At 41.1% G+C, this 14,985-nt stretch overlaps 1 pseudogene; it reads right to left on the reverse strand.

The window, feature by feature from the left end:
• Positions 1 to 1,469: 1,469 nt before the first annotated feature.
• On the reverse strand, positions 1,470 to 1,541 carry LOC122007553 (annotated as a pseudogene).
• Positions 1,542 to 14,985: the final 13,444 nt, after the last annotated feature.

Genomic DNA, 14,985 nt, shown 5'->3' on the forward strand with positions numbered 1-14,985 from the left:
ATATTCCCTCTTACTTACTGAGAATTATATGTTTGTCTATACTATGTTTTCGGATATCTCTCTAGCATTCATGGAGTAGATCCCTTATTCTGGGATTAGGGAGTAGTCGTGGTACGGATTGATGTAAAACTCGTATTGTGTTTATACTTGTTGGATGAACTTTCATGCTTTGTTTCAATTACTAATTGCTTACTTTTGATTGTGAAGAACTTGTCAGCCTCGTAGAGGATTACCTCTAGATCATATACCCGAGGGGCTTTAGTGACAGGGGCAACTCGTTCACGGACATCTAGGATAGCTCCTTGAGAGGAAGGCAAATTCTCCCCAAGGGAGCGAGACACCAGGCTTAGCTTTACTCACTATTCATGATTTACCAGTTAGAGTCATGTTCTCAAGATTTGCCGAAGTGCCATAGTGACAGGGGTAAACCGTGACATGACTTCTTAGGGCATTATCCTATTCTAGCGATTAAGAATACCCGCTTAGCTTCCGGCAATAGCATGAATAAGGACAACGAGAGTAAGATAAACCGAGATACATCAATACTACCACGACGAAACCAACCCCCTAGAACTCTTCATCACCAAGTGAATATTCGACCTTGTGACTCTCGACTCTCTCCCTCGACCTTTCTTTTTCCTCAGCCTGTTCAAGACCATTGGTAGTCTAGCTAACCATAAGTGAACGATTGCTAGTGCTTATAGCCAGTCCCTATGGGATCGATATTTTTATTACTGACGACGAATCCGTGCACTTGCGGAAGCGTAACAAGTTTTTGGTGCCGTTGTTGGGGACTGCGTCCATAACACTAACTAAGTCATATTGGATTAGACTAGGCTTTGTTTTCTTTATTCTTTGCATAAAAAACAAAAAAAATCTACTAACAATAAAATATTTTCACTCTTCTTCCCTACTGTATTCATTTTTTTTTCTATTTTTTGCTGTCATATTTTCTATCTTGTTCTCTTTTCTTTTGCATGCGTAGAGCTAACCTTTCAGGACAGCTGCTACCATTTGATCCAGAGATTGACAGGACCTTTCTGAGGAGAAGGAATTTATTGAAAGCTTTCCAAGCAGTAAAAGAATCCTCAGGAACCATGTGCATGAGGGGTCCGATCCAGTATCACCCGACCACCCATCGATGTTGACAACTTTGAAATCAAGCCCGCAGTAATCCACATGGTCCAACAAAATCAATTCGGAGGAGGACCACATGAAGACCCGAATCATCATCTAGAGCTGTTTTATGAAATCTGTGGCACGATGAAGGTGAATAAGGTTCCTCCAGAATCGGTGAGACTGCTTCTTTTCAGATTTTCTCTAAAAGACAGGGCCAAGCAGTAGCTGAATTCTCTACCAGCAGATAGCATATCATCTTGGGAGCAATGTGAGCAGAAATTCTTAGACAAATTCTACCCCCCGAGCAAGACTGCCCACATGAGGAACCTGATTGCCAACTTCAAGAAGATAGACTCAGAATCCCTATTTGAAGCCTGGGACCGATTCAAGAGCATGCTGAGACAGTGCCCCCATCGTGGCCTTGAGAAGTGGCTGGTTCTACACACCTTTTACAATGGAATAAATTATCATACGAAGGTATCATTAGATTCTGCAGCAGGAGGAGCACTGATGAACAAAGCCTTGATGAAGCTGAAGAGATAATAGAGAATGTGGCACTAAACCACCATCAATGGGCATCTGAAAGATCTAGCGGTGCTTTTTTCAGGAAATCAGATGAAGGCGTCAGGGAAATTCGAGGTGGATTCATTCACACTCATGTCTGCGAAGCTGGACGCCCTGACTAAGAAATTTGAAGCCATGGGTAGCAACACGGGTAATGCAATAGTTTGTGCTTGCGACATCTGCGAAAGTGCGGACCACGCTCAAGACACTTGCCCCCTTGGGCCAATGCATGCACAGATAAACCAGCTTGAGCAATGCAATGTAATAACAGGTTACAATCAAAGGCAAAACAATCCGTACTCCAACACATACAACCCTAGATGGAGGAACCACCCCAACTTTTCATACCAAAATAATCAGGACCAGGGGCCAACACATCAGACCTACTAACCTGGACAGCAAACTCATCAACAGCAGCAACCTACGCAGCTGTTTAGGATTGAAAAGATGCTTGAGGAAGCTCTCTCGGAGCAAAAGGAGATAAGGAGCGAGATCAAACAATTGACTCAGAGGCTGGAGAATTCAGAAAAACACCAGAAGATGCAAGACAGCCAGATATCCCAGATAGCTCAGTCCGTTTCAAGAGCACAGGGTACATTCCCAGGGAAACCAGATTTAAATCCAGTGGAACATTGTAATCGCATTGAGCTGCGGAGCGGACGTACTGTGGGAAACCCTCAAATCATTACTCAGATGGAGCTTGACTTAGAAAAGGAACCTACTCTCCTAATGCCCAATCAGACTCAAAACAGAGATGGAGAAGAGGGTACTAAAAAGGTTGGAGAAGCTTTTCTGACTACCCCACAGAATCAGATGATCTCGTTTCCTCAGAAGCTTATAACATCCTAAAAGGATGAAGAGTTCCACCGGTTTCTAAAAAAGGTTAAAGAGATTTACGTTGAAGTACCACTGTTAGATGCGCTGCACCAAATGCCGAAGTTCGTAAAATTTAAGGGAATCTTATCCAATAGAAGGCAAAGAGGCGACTTCGAGACCATAACATTAACAGAAGGCTGCAGTGCTCTTTTTATGGTGAACTCCCCACCAAAACTTCAGGATCCAGGAAGTTTCTCCATACCATGCAAAATTAGTTCTGAACTTATACTGAGAGCCTTCTGTGATTTGGGGGCTAGTGTCAGCCTACTCCCGTACTCTCTGTGCAAGAAGTTGGGACTCCAGAGCATTAAACTGACTACTATGACACTACAGTTGGCTGACCATTCGTGTAGATACCCAATGGGTATAGTGGAAGACGTGCCAGTAGAAGTGGGGGTTTTTGTCATCCCCACGGACTTCATCATTATGGATATGAAGGAGGACCCCAAAATACCGATCATCCTTGGAAGACCATTCCTCGCCATGGCAGGAGCCCTCATTGATGTGAAGAATCACAAGCTATCATTGGAGATTGGTAAGGAAAGAATTGAATTTGATTTGTCCAACCCTTTTAACTGCGTCTCCTTTTCTCAGGGAAATTCTAGCAGGATAGATGCACGCAAGGCCGAGGAGCGCATCTTTCGAGAAATCTCCCCTCCCACGGATGACAAGAAGTATATATGTCCTGCGCGAGCAAAGCTAAAGGCGCAGACTGGAACACTAACCCTAGGAGGAGAGCCGTGCTTCCATGGGTTTAGCCCACACTGACCGGACGAGCTAAAGACCTAAAATAAGCGCTTCTTGGGAGGCAATCCAAGGGTTTTCCCTTTTCATTCTAGTTTATCATGTGTTTTGTTTCTTTGATAAGTTTAGTCGAGTGTTTTATTTTTTGATTGTTCCCTTTCAGGATGTGCATGGCCTCAACGAGCTGGCCGTGAGCAGTTCATAGGCGTGGAGGCGTTGGAGGAGCCGAAATAACGAAAGACGAGTCATCCCGAGCTAAAAGGAGGTGGCCGTGCAACCTGGCACGACCGTGTGTAGCCGACAGAGGAGCAAAAGCCACAGGCTGTGCCACTCAGCACGACCGTGTGGCCTGAGCCAAGAAGAAAAGGGGGACTGTCCGTGCCATCAGGCACGACCATGTGGGGAAACTAGAGGTGAAGGAGATTTGGGCCGTGCCACTCGACACGGCCGTGTGCCTACAGCCGAGAGGAGAAAGGAGGAGGCCGTGCCATTCGGCACGACCGTGTAGCACCCAACTTAACCTGGCCGTGTCTATAAGACACGGCCGTGCCCCAGCCCGTGCGGCACCGCCACACCTCCAAGAAACCCTAACCTCTACTTCCTCCTCCCCCAAAACTCTCTCCCTCCACATCATACCTCAGCCAACCCTAATTTCTCCCTCTAGAGTCCACTTTTCCTTAGATCTACATCTAGATCTAACACATTCCCAAGCCAAAACTTTGGAAAAAGAAGCTAATCCCCTATTCCTCCTCTCCCCTGCTCCTATCCTCAAGGACTTATCTTCACGGAATTCTAAGCTCACCATGTCACAGATCTTGAAGAGGCTTCGTCGAGGAAGTGGTGGATTTGGAGAAGGAGATGCCCCGGGAGGTGACAAAGGCAAAGGGAAAGCTTCATCATCAAAAGGCAAAGGGAAGAGAGTAGCACGCGACGAAGGTAATAAAAATACATTTAATATTGTCTTTAGAAATCAAGATAAAAAAGTTAGATATGATAACCTTGTCGCTAGGAAAATTGTATGCACGAAATATATGGATCCCGCCACTATGGATATGCTAGGAATTAGGGATGATATTGATTGGATAATTAGCTCTTTAGATTGGAATGATATAATGTACTATCATGCACCGACTTACCCTTGTCTAGTCCTCAAATTTTTGAGTTCTCTTAATGTTAAATATTCATCTGAAGAGGACTACATAGGGCTCATAACTTTTAGGATGATGAACAAAGAAGTTCGGTGGAATTTTAATGATTTTAATGATTGTTTTGGTTTACCTAATGGAGGTGCCTGAGGATTTGATAGTGGGATTAGATGGAATGAATTTTGGAGGTCGATAACCGGATCGAATGACCCTTATGAACCCTCTAGAGTTAAGGCATCCCACATGCAAAACTTGACCTTTAGATACATGCACCGAGTGATGAGCAAGACAATCTTTGGTCGAGGAGATAGTGACGGGGTGATTAAAAAGGTTGAACTCTATTCTCTTTGGGCAATGTTGAAGAAAGTTGATTTCGATTTCGGATTCCATTTCCTGCAAACCTTAGTAAGGGCAGCTAGAGCATCTTCGGGGACAATTGTGTTTGGTGGATTGATTACTCCAATAGCACATAATTTAGGTGGTGAGCTTGATGGACTGGAGATTATTCATGGAAATGACAAGATCGACATCGATTCTTCACTACAACAAAATCGCTAATAGACATCAGTGGAACAACATCGGTTTTAGGCTAAAACCGAAGTCTTTGAGTATTTTACACCGGTTTTTCTAAAAATCGGTGTCTATGAGCGCAGATTTTAGCTCATAGACATCGGTTTTTTAGGCGATGTCTATGAGCGCCCTTTTTTTGGTTAATAGACACCGATTTTAACATCGGTTTTTAAAATCCGATGTTAATAAACCCCTTCTTAAATAATTTAATTTTTTCACCGGCCAAAATTTACAAGACTTCACAAAATTCCCTCCAAACCTAAACCAATATCGTGCCCCTTCTCTCAACATAAACCTAAACCTAAACCTAAACCTCAGCCTCATCTCCCTCTTCCCCTTCCGCCGTCTCGCCCTCGGAGATCTCGCCGTCGCCGTCCCCTTCGTCTGCAAGTCCTGGTACCGCGCCTCCCTCGACCCTAGCTGCTGGCGCCGCCTCAACTTCCGCTCCCTTGCCGTCCCCTTTGAACAGTGGGTTCATTTCCTCGTCACATCTCCCTGCCCGATTCCGCCGACCCTTCTCTTCTTTCCATTTTTCCCGAGTCGACAGAGCCACTCGTCGCGCCATTTCGCTGCCTAGCTGAGCTTCGCAGGCGGCGCCACAGCTGACGGGGCACAACGCGAGGACGAGTGGAGGCGAGACGAAGAAGAAAGAGGCAAGTGTATCTACCTGTGATAACTCGAAATCCATGAGGTATAGTGGGGTGGAAAACCTATAGAAAGTGAGGATTTGGTATGGATTTCGACTGGTTTTCTTCTGGTAAAGGCTTTGATTGTTCTTCCTGGAGATGTTTTGATTTACTTCTTTTGTAGATGCTTTCGATATGTTTTCCTCTTCTGTGGATGTGTTTGATTGGTTTTTCTTTGTATACGATTCGGGTTGGATTCTTCTCGGTGGGATGTGTTCTTGTTGGAGGTTTCGGTTGAAGGTTACTGCTTGGTTTGCGTATGTTACCCAAAATTATTTGACAGTGATTTCTGATGTGTTCACAGTAGGTTTTCCTAGAGATTTTGGCTGGTGTTCGATGATTTGAGGTTGAGTTGTGTTGTGTTTTCCATGATGAACAAGTTGTAGAGAGTTGCACGTTACCTGTTTGTTAGAATGGGTCACAGAGAGGTCAGAAGTGATTCGAGCTTTCCTTGAAGTTTTGGTTCCTAATTGGAGGGTTTCGGAATGATTTAGAGTCGAATTTGTGTCTTCGTGAGAAGTTGATTTGAAATCTTTGGGTAATTTCCACTCAATGAATTTTCCCCTGCAGCATCGTTTACGGATTTCTTTTGATTTGGTTTATGGTTTAGCTCACTTAGAATGTGATAGCAGATCAGGAAAATTAATGATGCATTGTCAGGACTGGTGGGTGGAAGACCTTTCTGTGCTAAAAATTGATCTTTATCAACGAGTTATCGCTGCAATGAGGAGAGCTGGTGACTACGTATATTCTTGATGTTTATTTGTTCCCATTCTATAACCTCTGCTGGTTCTTAGGCAGTATTTTGTTACTTTCTCCTATAAACATGATGTCTTGGGTTTGTGAGTCAGTGATTATATGCAGCCTTAGCATTTCTTTATCTATCACATTGTAGCGGTGTATCTGATTATGTTTGATTCTTCAGAAAGCTGTATACCGCTGGAAACATCCACACTTCCAATCAAAACTTGACACTCTTAATTTGATAGCATGTAAACGTTTACAAAAAGCATTAGATGTTTTGTTTCACAAGAGTGAAAACTAGTTGCTTCTACTTAATATGTACATGGTTTATGCATATGGCTTAGGTGAAAAGGAGAAAAGAACCCACACAAATTGGGACGAATTTAGCTCTGACATAGCATGTACAGTAGCTTAGGGATGACCTTAAGCAATTCACACAACATAAAATACATGAATTAAACAACCCATATTAATTGACCTACATCCCATTAAAGAAAATTTATATGTTGACTTAAGCAATCCTTATGCAACCATTAATGAGTGTAGCATTCTCTCATTTCATAAGCTTATATGGTTGCTTTATTTGCCTAAAATAAGTTACAAACCGGATGCTATTCTTTTGTTACAAACCAGATACTAGTTGGAGACTAAATGATTGCCTAAGAAGAAAGGAATTAGAGATTAGGAGCTGCAGTGAGTAGAGTGGCTGGATAGCTATCTTAAATGGTAACCTTAGGATTAAAGTATTGATTACATTTTTAACCTGCTCAACTTCCTCTAAATATCTAACACATTGATACTCGAATTTAACCTAACCTATTAAGATAAATGGGTAATCAAACTTAAAGGGTACCCATTACCATATTTAGCTATACCAATGAATTTCAAGTTCAACTAGAAGTAAGAGTGAGTGTCAATATGCCTGTGGGTACCTCAAGAATAGGGAACTCTTTGTTTTTATGATTTAACCCCTCTTCATTATTTTACTCACCTCTTTTGTTTTTACCTATATTCATGTTTTTCATTAATCAGATAGAGACCCCTAACTACATTATTTAGGCTACAAGCTCGACCTCTACCACATGGCTATAGGGAGGAAATGATCATGTTGATCCCTAATCTTATCCCTAGCCGATCATTAAACATTAAATGTGTGGGAATTTACTAGAATCTACTCCTACATGAAGCAAATGAATAAAAACTACAAGTAAAGTTTACCTACTGTTATGACTTCAGAAGAATATGCTGAATTTTCCATGTATGCTGGCCTTTAATATAGAGGGCTACAAGAGGATTATATCTTAGGTCAAGACACTCCAAATCCATCATAAACCAAAGGGAAAATAGTTTCTACTTACTAGAGGATTGAATGGACCCAAAAGGAAGCTCTAACTTGCTGTTTTGGGTGCTGAACTAAGGAGGCAGCTGCCTTCTTGCCGCATTCCTTGCTGCTGTGGTTGGTAGCAGAAATCACAGAAAATAGGGGGCTTAGTGTAGGATATTCAGGATACCAAGATGGCATCAGAGGTAGTACAATAAATAGTATATCTCTTCATCAGAGGTAGCTTTGTTCTTCTATGCTTCACTAGATTTGTTGTGTAGTCATATTTCTTTGTTCAACCATTATCATGCCTAGTAAGTTGTTGTATGATGCTGTCGGTTCTTATCAATCTGTACACTTGAATTAGAAGGAGCAAATTATCTATGTTATATTCTAAGCAGCATATACTAAGTGTCATATATGAAAGTTTTAAATTCTATGTTATATTCGTTATCTTGCACAGCAGCCTTTAAAAACTCAGTATTCTATTTTATTTGATACATGTACACATTTGTTTTAGTTATTTGACATATGGTGGATTTATGTGTTTTTACAGTTTACAAATCTCAAGTACTCCAGAGTTGAAATTGATGAAGTGCGGTTCGAGTGGGCTGAATGCATGCTAGATTACATTTGAAGTGCGGTTCTACCTTGATGTGTTAAAAGAATGTTCTACCTTGATTTTGATATTTATTAGCTAGCTTTTGATGTAAAAAGAATGTTTGAGTATTTTATGGATATTGTTGTAAGAAGATTATTTATATAATTTGTGAATATTTATGTATTTTATTGATATTATTGAATGAAGAATATTTGTACAATTTGTGAATATTTGTGTATTTTTTTTTGTTACTGTCGATTTTAAAATCAAATCTGTGCTGTTAGAAAAAATACATATTACATCGGTTTTCCACCGATGTAAAACCGGTGTTATAAAGTAATATTACATCGGTCATTTACCGCTACCAAAATTGGTGTTATTAACATACAATATTACATCGGTTTTACACCGTGTATGAAATGGTGTCCTTAAGTGATACTACACCGGTTAATAACCGATTCGAAAACCGGTGTCGTTAAGTGATACTACACCGGTTTTAACCCGATGTCTAAAATGACAGACTTTTAACATCGGCTTCATAGACATCGGTCGAAAATCAAATAGACACCGGTGGAAAACCGATGTCTATGAGCGATTTTGTTGTAGTGCTTGTCTTGCAATGAAGATGATTTGTCGGGATGAGAACGGGTTTGCCTTTCCTAGGGCCTTTGGTTTCCCTCTACCCCTTCCTTATCCTTAGCGCACTTCAGTTCACAATCTTGCAAATTGGGTGATCACTGATCCAACCCTCGAGAATATACCTTCCATAGTAGAAGAACCCGAGTACCACCAGGAACCCCCGTCATTAGGTTTCCCGCATCCTTCCAAACATCTGGAACCTCCTAGGCACTCTTTTGCCTATGGCACGAGACCCTCTAGTTTTGATTTTTCTGACTTCTGTACCTCTTTAGAATCCCTTCACGAGAAGTACAATGCCCAACAACAGTTGTTGGAGGGTCGCTTCAAGCTTTCTGACGACCAATTTAGGGAGGTGCGAGATCATTTTCAGTTCACTAGAGACTTCCATAGTCAGGTGACGGGGTTCGTACAAGATTATGAGGTGGACCAGGAGAGAATGAGGAACTTTATGGATGATATGGATATCACTCGACAACAAGTAGACACTTTGTATCAATATCATCAGCACATAGGTCATCTCCCTGGTTTTCCTAGATTTCCCCCGGGGCCACACCAAGGACCTCCTTATCCCCCACCCCTACCACCATTTTGATTTCATCGAGGCGATGAAAAGTCTAAGTCTGGGGGGGGGGGGTGTTGTTACACAACCTGAGTCTGGTTGAGAGTCTTTCTTTTGTTTTTGCATATTTTATTTACTTTCTTTAATCTGTATAGTTAGTTTTATCTATTTGCATTTTATTCTGTTTGCACATTATTTGCATTTTCTTATATGTGGAATATTTGAGAACATCAACCGTCTACTTTTTCGGCCACTTGTCCAATAGCAAAATGTCTAGCATTTTCTTATTTCATGAGTGGTCCAGATTGTGTTAGTATATTTAGTGTATCTCCTTTCTCTATCTTTAGTAGCATGAAATAAGCTAAGTATTGTACGGAGTTCAGTATAAGTTTTTGGCCTAACCTTAAGGACTTATTTTCACTACACTTAAGTACTTAAGCTTGAATGGTAGACATACTTTTGAAATAGTTATGATTCATCCAAATTGTTTAGTACTTGTGTTCCCATGGTGATTCCTTACTTACATTTTGGTTACTGGATAACCTCGGATCATGGAAGCTCATTCGGAAAAATCTAAATCCCAACATATGCATCGCATGTGTAATAAGTGCTACACCTCTATAGCACTATATATATATATATATATATATATATATATATATAAAGCAAAAAAATAATAAGGGATAAAAAAAATAGTTGTCGTGAGTGGAAACTAACAATTCACCCCTTTGAGACCGAGTTAGATTATTGGGGAAATGAATGTTACGTTTCTCTTGATTCCGAGAAGTACCCTTTGAGACCTTGTGTAATTTAAGGAAAATGAGCCAAGTGTGTGGCAGGTAAGTGTCTTTCACCGGGAACATTAGGAACTCAATTGTATGACGACTTAACTAGGACAGAGAATGGAAACTTGAAGAGCTTGAGCTACCTACTGCACCGAGCACAGAGGACTTATGTTTAGGCCATACTTAGGTTACTCCACAGTCATGCTTATCAGTGAAACTAGTTGATAGAGTTAGGCGAGTATACTAAGGATTATGAAACACTGCAGGATTTCATAAGCATAGTCTGTAGCATTTTGCTTGAGGACAAGCAAAGATTCAAGTCTGGGGGTGTGATGTGTGAAAATATTATGATCTTTTACGCATGTTTTAGTGCACATTCACTTGACTTATGCACATATATTCTTCACATGATCGCATCTTTTATCTTGTATTCATCATATCTATTATTTTGTTCGGATATCTGCTCTTTGTTTGGTTTTATGTTTATAGGGAAGATTTTCAGAGCTTGAACGGAGAGCATTGATGCACCGAAACCAACCAGACAACATGGCTGTGCAACCCTGCACGACCGTGTGGCCAAACAGGAGAGGAAGAGTACACGGCCGTGCAACCCTGCACGACCGTGCGACCAAAACAGTAGCCAGTCAGCACACGGCCGTGCAACCCTGCACGACCGTGCCACCCCAGGTAGAGAAGAAGACTTGCACGGTCGTGCACCCCTGCACGACCGTGCCCCAGGAGACAGAGCCCAGGAGCTACACGGTCGTACCCTGCATGACCGTGTAGCCACGCACAGAACCGGAGAAGGACACGGCCGTGCCACCCTTACACAGCCGTGTCGCCGCGGTCAAACCCTAAGGCTATATAAGGGTTTAAACCCATTTTTCCAAGGGGGGGGGGCGAGCTGTAAGGGAGAAAAAGATCTTGGAGCAATTCTACGCCGATTTGGACCGCCGTTCAGCGAACTTCCACCACCACATCGACTCCAGAAGCAGAGAGTTGGAACAGAAGGCCACTCTTCGACATCCGATAAGCATATTCCCTCTTACTTGCTGAGAATTATATGTTTGTCTATACTATGTTTTCGGATATCTCTCTAGCATTCATGGAGTAGATCCTGGGATTAGGGAGTAGTTGTGGTACGGATTGATGTAAAACTCATATTGTGTTTGTACTTGTTGGATGAACTTTCATGCTTTGTTTCAATTGTTAATTGTTTACTTTTGATTGTGAAGAACTTGTCAGCCTCGTAGAGGATTACCTCTAGATCATATACCTGAGGGGCCCTAGTGACAGGGGCAACCCATTCAAGGATATCTAGGATAGCTCCTTGAGAGGAAGGCAGATTCTCCCCAAGGGAGCGAGAGACCAGACTTAGCTTTACTCACTATTCTTGATTTACCAGTTAGAGTCATGTCCTTAAGATTTGCCGAGGTACCCTAGTGACAGGGGTAAACCGTGATAGGACTTCTTAGGGCATTATCCTTTTCTGGCGCTTAAGAATACCAGCTTAGCTTCCGGCAATAGCATGAATAAGGACAGCGAGAGTAAGATAAACCAAGACACATCAATACTATCACGACGAAACCAACCCCCTAGAACTCCTCATCACCAAGTGAATATTTCGACCTTGCGACTCTCGACTCTCTCCCTCGACCTTTCTTTTTCCTCAGCCTATTTAAGACCATTGGTAGTCTAGCTAACCATAAGTGAACGATTGCTAGTGCTTATAGCCAGTCCCTGTGGGATTGATATTTTTATTACTGATGACGAATTCGTGCACTTGCAGAAGCATAACACTCTGATACCAATTGTTGGGGATCTTACATTTGGATGGAAGGAGGATTGAATAGACGTTGACCCCAATTAGTTGCTTCCTACATATTCATTAGTGTAAAAACGGAAATACAAATACTAATATGAATATGAAAGCTAAAAATAAAGAGAAAGAACAAGCAAACCAATGCACATTGATTTAACATGGTTCAGAGATTAGGGCTCCTACTCCACGACTGTCCTTGAGGTGGGCGATCCCGATCCTTCGATGGATTATCCCTCGGCAAACTCCAGCTATCTTAAGTCGCTCCTTGTGGGTGGAGAAACCTCACCACAAAACTCACCAAGACCTTTTGGATTACACAAGAACTTGAGAACTCTTGTGACTACTAATTATGCTTTAACCAAGTCTAATTTCGTCACCTTGCCCAGCCATTCCAACCTTATTCTTATAGAGCTTGGAAGAAAATAGCCCTGCTATTTTACCATTTCTAGTCGACTGGTCCTTGCACCAGTCGACTGGTCCTTGCACCAGTCGACTGTGCCAGCCCAACGGCTCTCTACCAATCGATTGGTGCTATGTACCAATCTACCGATCCCAATCGTTTTTGGCACAGAAGCTCTTTGTGCTCTCCCCCAGTCGACTGATCCCAGTACCAGTCAATTGGTACAACTCTAAACTTAGGGTTCCATTTTTCCGAGTACATTTCTCTCGCACTCAGACCCGACCCTCACGACTCACTTGACTCTTCTTCTTCGCAGCTTTGACCTCTTGCCTTCAAGCTTACTTCCTTTGGCTCTCATCTCTCGGATGCATCCAAGCTCGCGGCTCGTCCCAATGTCATCCTTCGCGTATGCCTCGAAGTGTGCTTCCCTCGGCTCTTGTCCTTGCCGCCTTATCCATGGTCCCTCAGATGCTCCATCCTTCACCGGACCCGAAGCCATCAAGATGAGCCATATGTGTATCCTGCAAACTTGCACATTCACATACACATATCAAATAACTAGGGTAATCATAACTTAAACTCTTTGCCCAAACACCAAAACACATGGTCGTATGGACCATTGGGATTGCTCCAACAGAAAGAATAAGTCGATTTCGTGGTGAATGGTAAAGCAAAGTTCCATCTGCTAAGCATCCTTCCGCCCTAGGAGGTTAATCGAATCGGCAGCTACGACTCTGCCAAAATTTCTCTTGGAGAATTTCCTGGAACTCCATGAAGGCACTTCGGAAGCAAAGTTAGCAAGGTGAGACATCCTCCAAACCCAGCTAACAAACTTGCGGATGAACAATAGAGAAAAGGTAACGCAACTCCAAGAACAGATCAAAGAATTCATCACTCAGCTCAATAATCCCAGAGAATCAGTAACAAACCGATATTCAATCCGGAATGTGCTCAACGCCTTCCCAAGAACTCCAAAATGGTTATCCTTAGTAGATGTATGCCACATATCTAAGGACTTCAAAGTAAGTACACTAGAGAATTTGTTTATACTTTTGAACTTCACAAAACTCGATGTGCAGATTCTAAAGAAATCGAAAAGTCGAACAACAAGCTTGCCTTGAAAGCCAAGAAGGAAGATCCTAACTCCGAAGCATCGATCGACAAAGATGAAGCGGCGCTACTAGTAAGAAAATTTAATAAATTTATTAAAACTAATAAATTTAAATCGCAGTCGAGAAAGCATTATCAGAACAAAAGAAAGGTCCGATGCTACAACTGCAATGAAGAAGGTCACATCAAGGATGACTGCTCAAAATTAAAGAATAAGGACAAAGAAAAGAACAAGAAGCTAGCTCAGTCCAACCATAATCTAAAATTCATATGGGATGAATCATCATCCTCCAAACCCGAAATTGAAGCCTATGCCAGACAAGCCTTAATGGTAGACCATCAAAAGGAAGACGAAACCAGCTCAAAGATAAGCATCGACGAAGGGGGAGGATCATCAGAGGAAAGCTACGATGAAGGGGGAGCATCAGAATATGAGGTAAGTCAGGTACGCGCCTTATCTCCTGAAAAATCATTTAAATTTATTAAGATTCTTTCCAAGAATCTAGTAAAATTAAAAAAAAAAGAAAATATAGACTTGAAAAAATAATTAACTAATGCATGCCCCTTAGATTTTTTTAATAATTTAAAATTAGAAAATGATAAATTAAAAATATAAATCGAAAGTTTAAAAAATGAACATGCATGTTTTAAAACGAATAACTTTCAAAAACCAAAATTTAGAAAGTATGGAAGGTTAAATTGATACATTAGAAAGCACCAGGGATAAATTAAAAAAGTCCCCAAAAGTTATGTACCTCCCAAATTTTTAATGAATCCAGTAGATAGGAACCTGTACTGGGTTCCAAAATCGTATTTAGGTTAACTATTTTTTTGGACTTAGGTTTTTCAGAAAGAAGATTACATGTTTAAATTCTTTAAGAGACTTTATTTAGAAGTGCTTGATGATCTAATAATCAAAAAGGCTCTAGTGCCTCGCCACAGCCTGGAAGCCAATTACTTAATTGAATATTTAATTCACTTACTGTGAAACATTCAACTAGTGATCCAAATTTTTTATTAGAAAAATTTATTTAAAAAGGGTCTAATCATTAAAATTTGTTTAAGTTTTTTTTAACAATCTTATAATTTTTATGAACTAATGATCAAAATGTATTTTTTTTTTTATTTTTGCCAAAATTTTTTGTTTTTTTTCCCTTAGACTTTTTTAAACCTTCCAAGTTATATGTTTAACGTATCCCACTTTTAATGTGATCAAAAGGGGGAATAGTAAAGATTAAGCCTAGGGGGAGGGTAGTACAATTTTAATTTTTAAAAATTTTGTACTTGCAATTTTTTACAA

The sequence above is a fragment of the Zingiber officinale genome, chromosome 7B (genome assembly GCF_018446385.1).
Source record: "Zingiber officinale cultivar Zhangliang chromosome 7B, Zo_v1.1, whole genome shotgun sequence".
Classification (NCBI taxonomy): domain Eukaryota; kingdom Viridiplantae; phylum Streptophyta; class Magnoliopsida; order Zingiberales; family Zingiberaceae; genus Zingiber; species Zingiber officinale.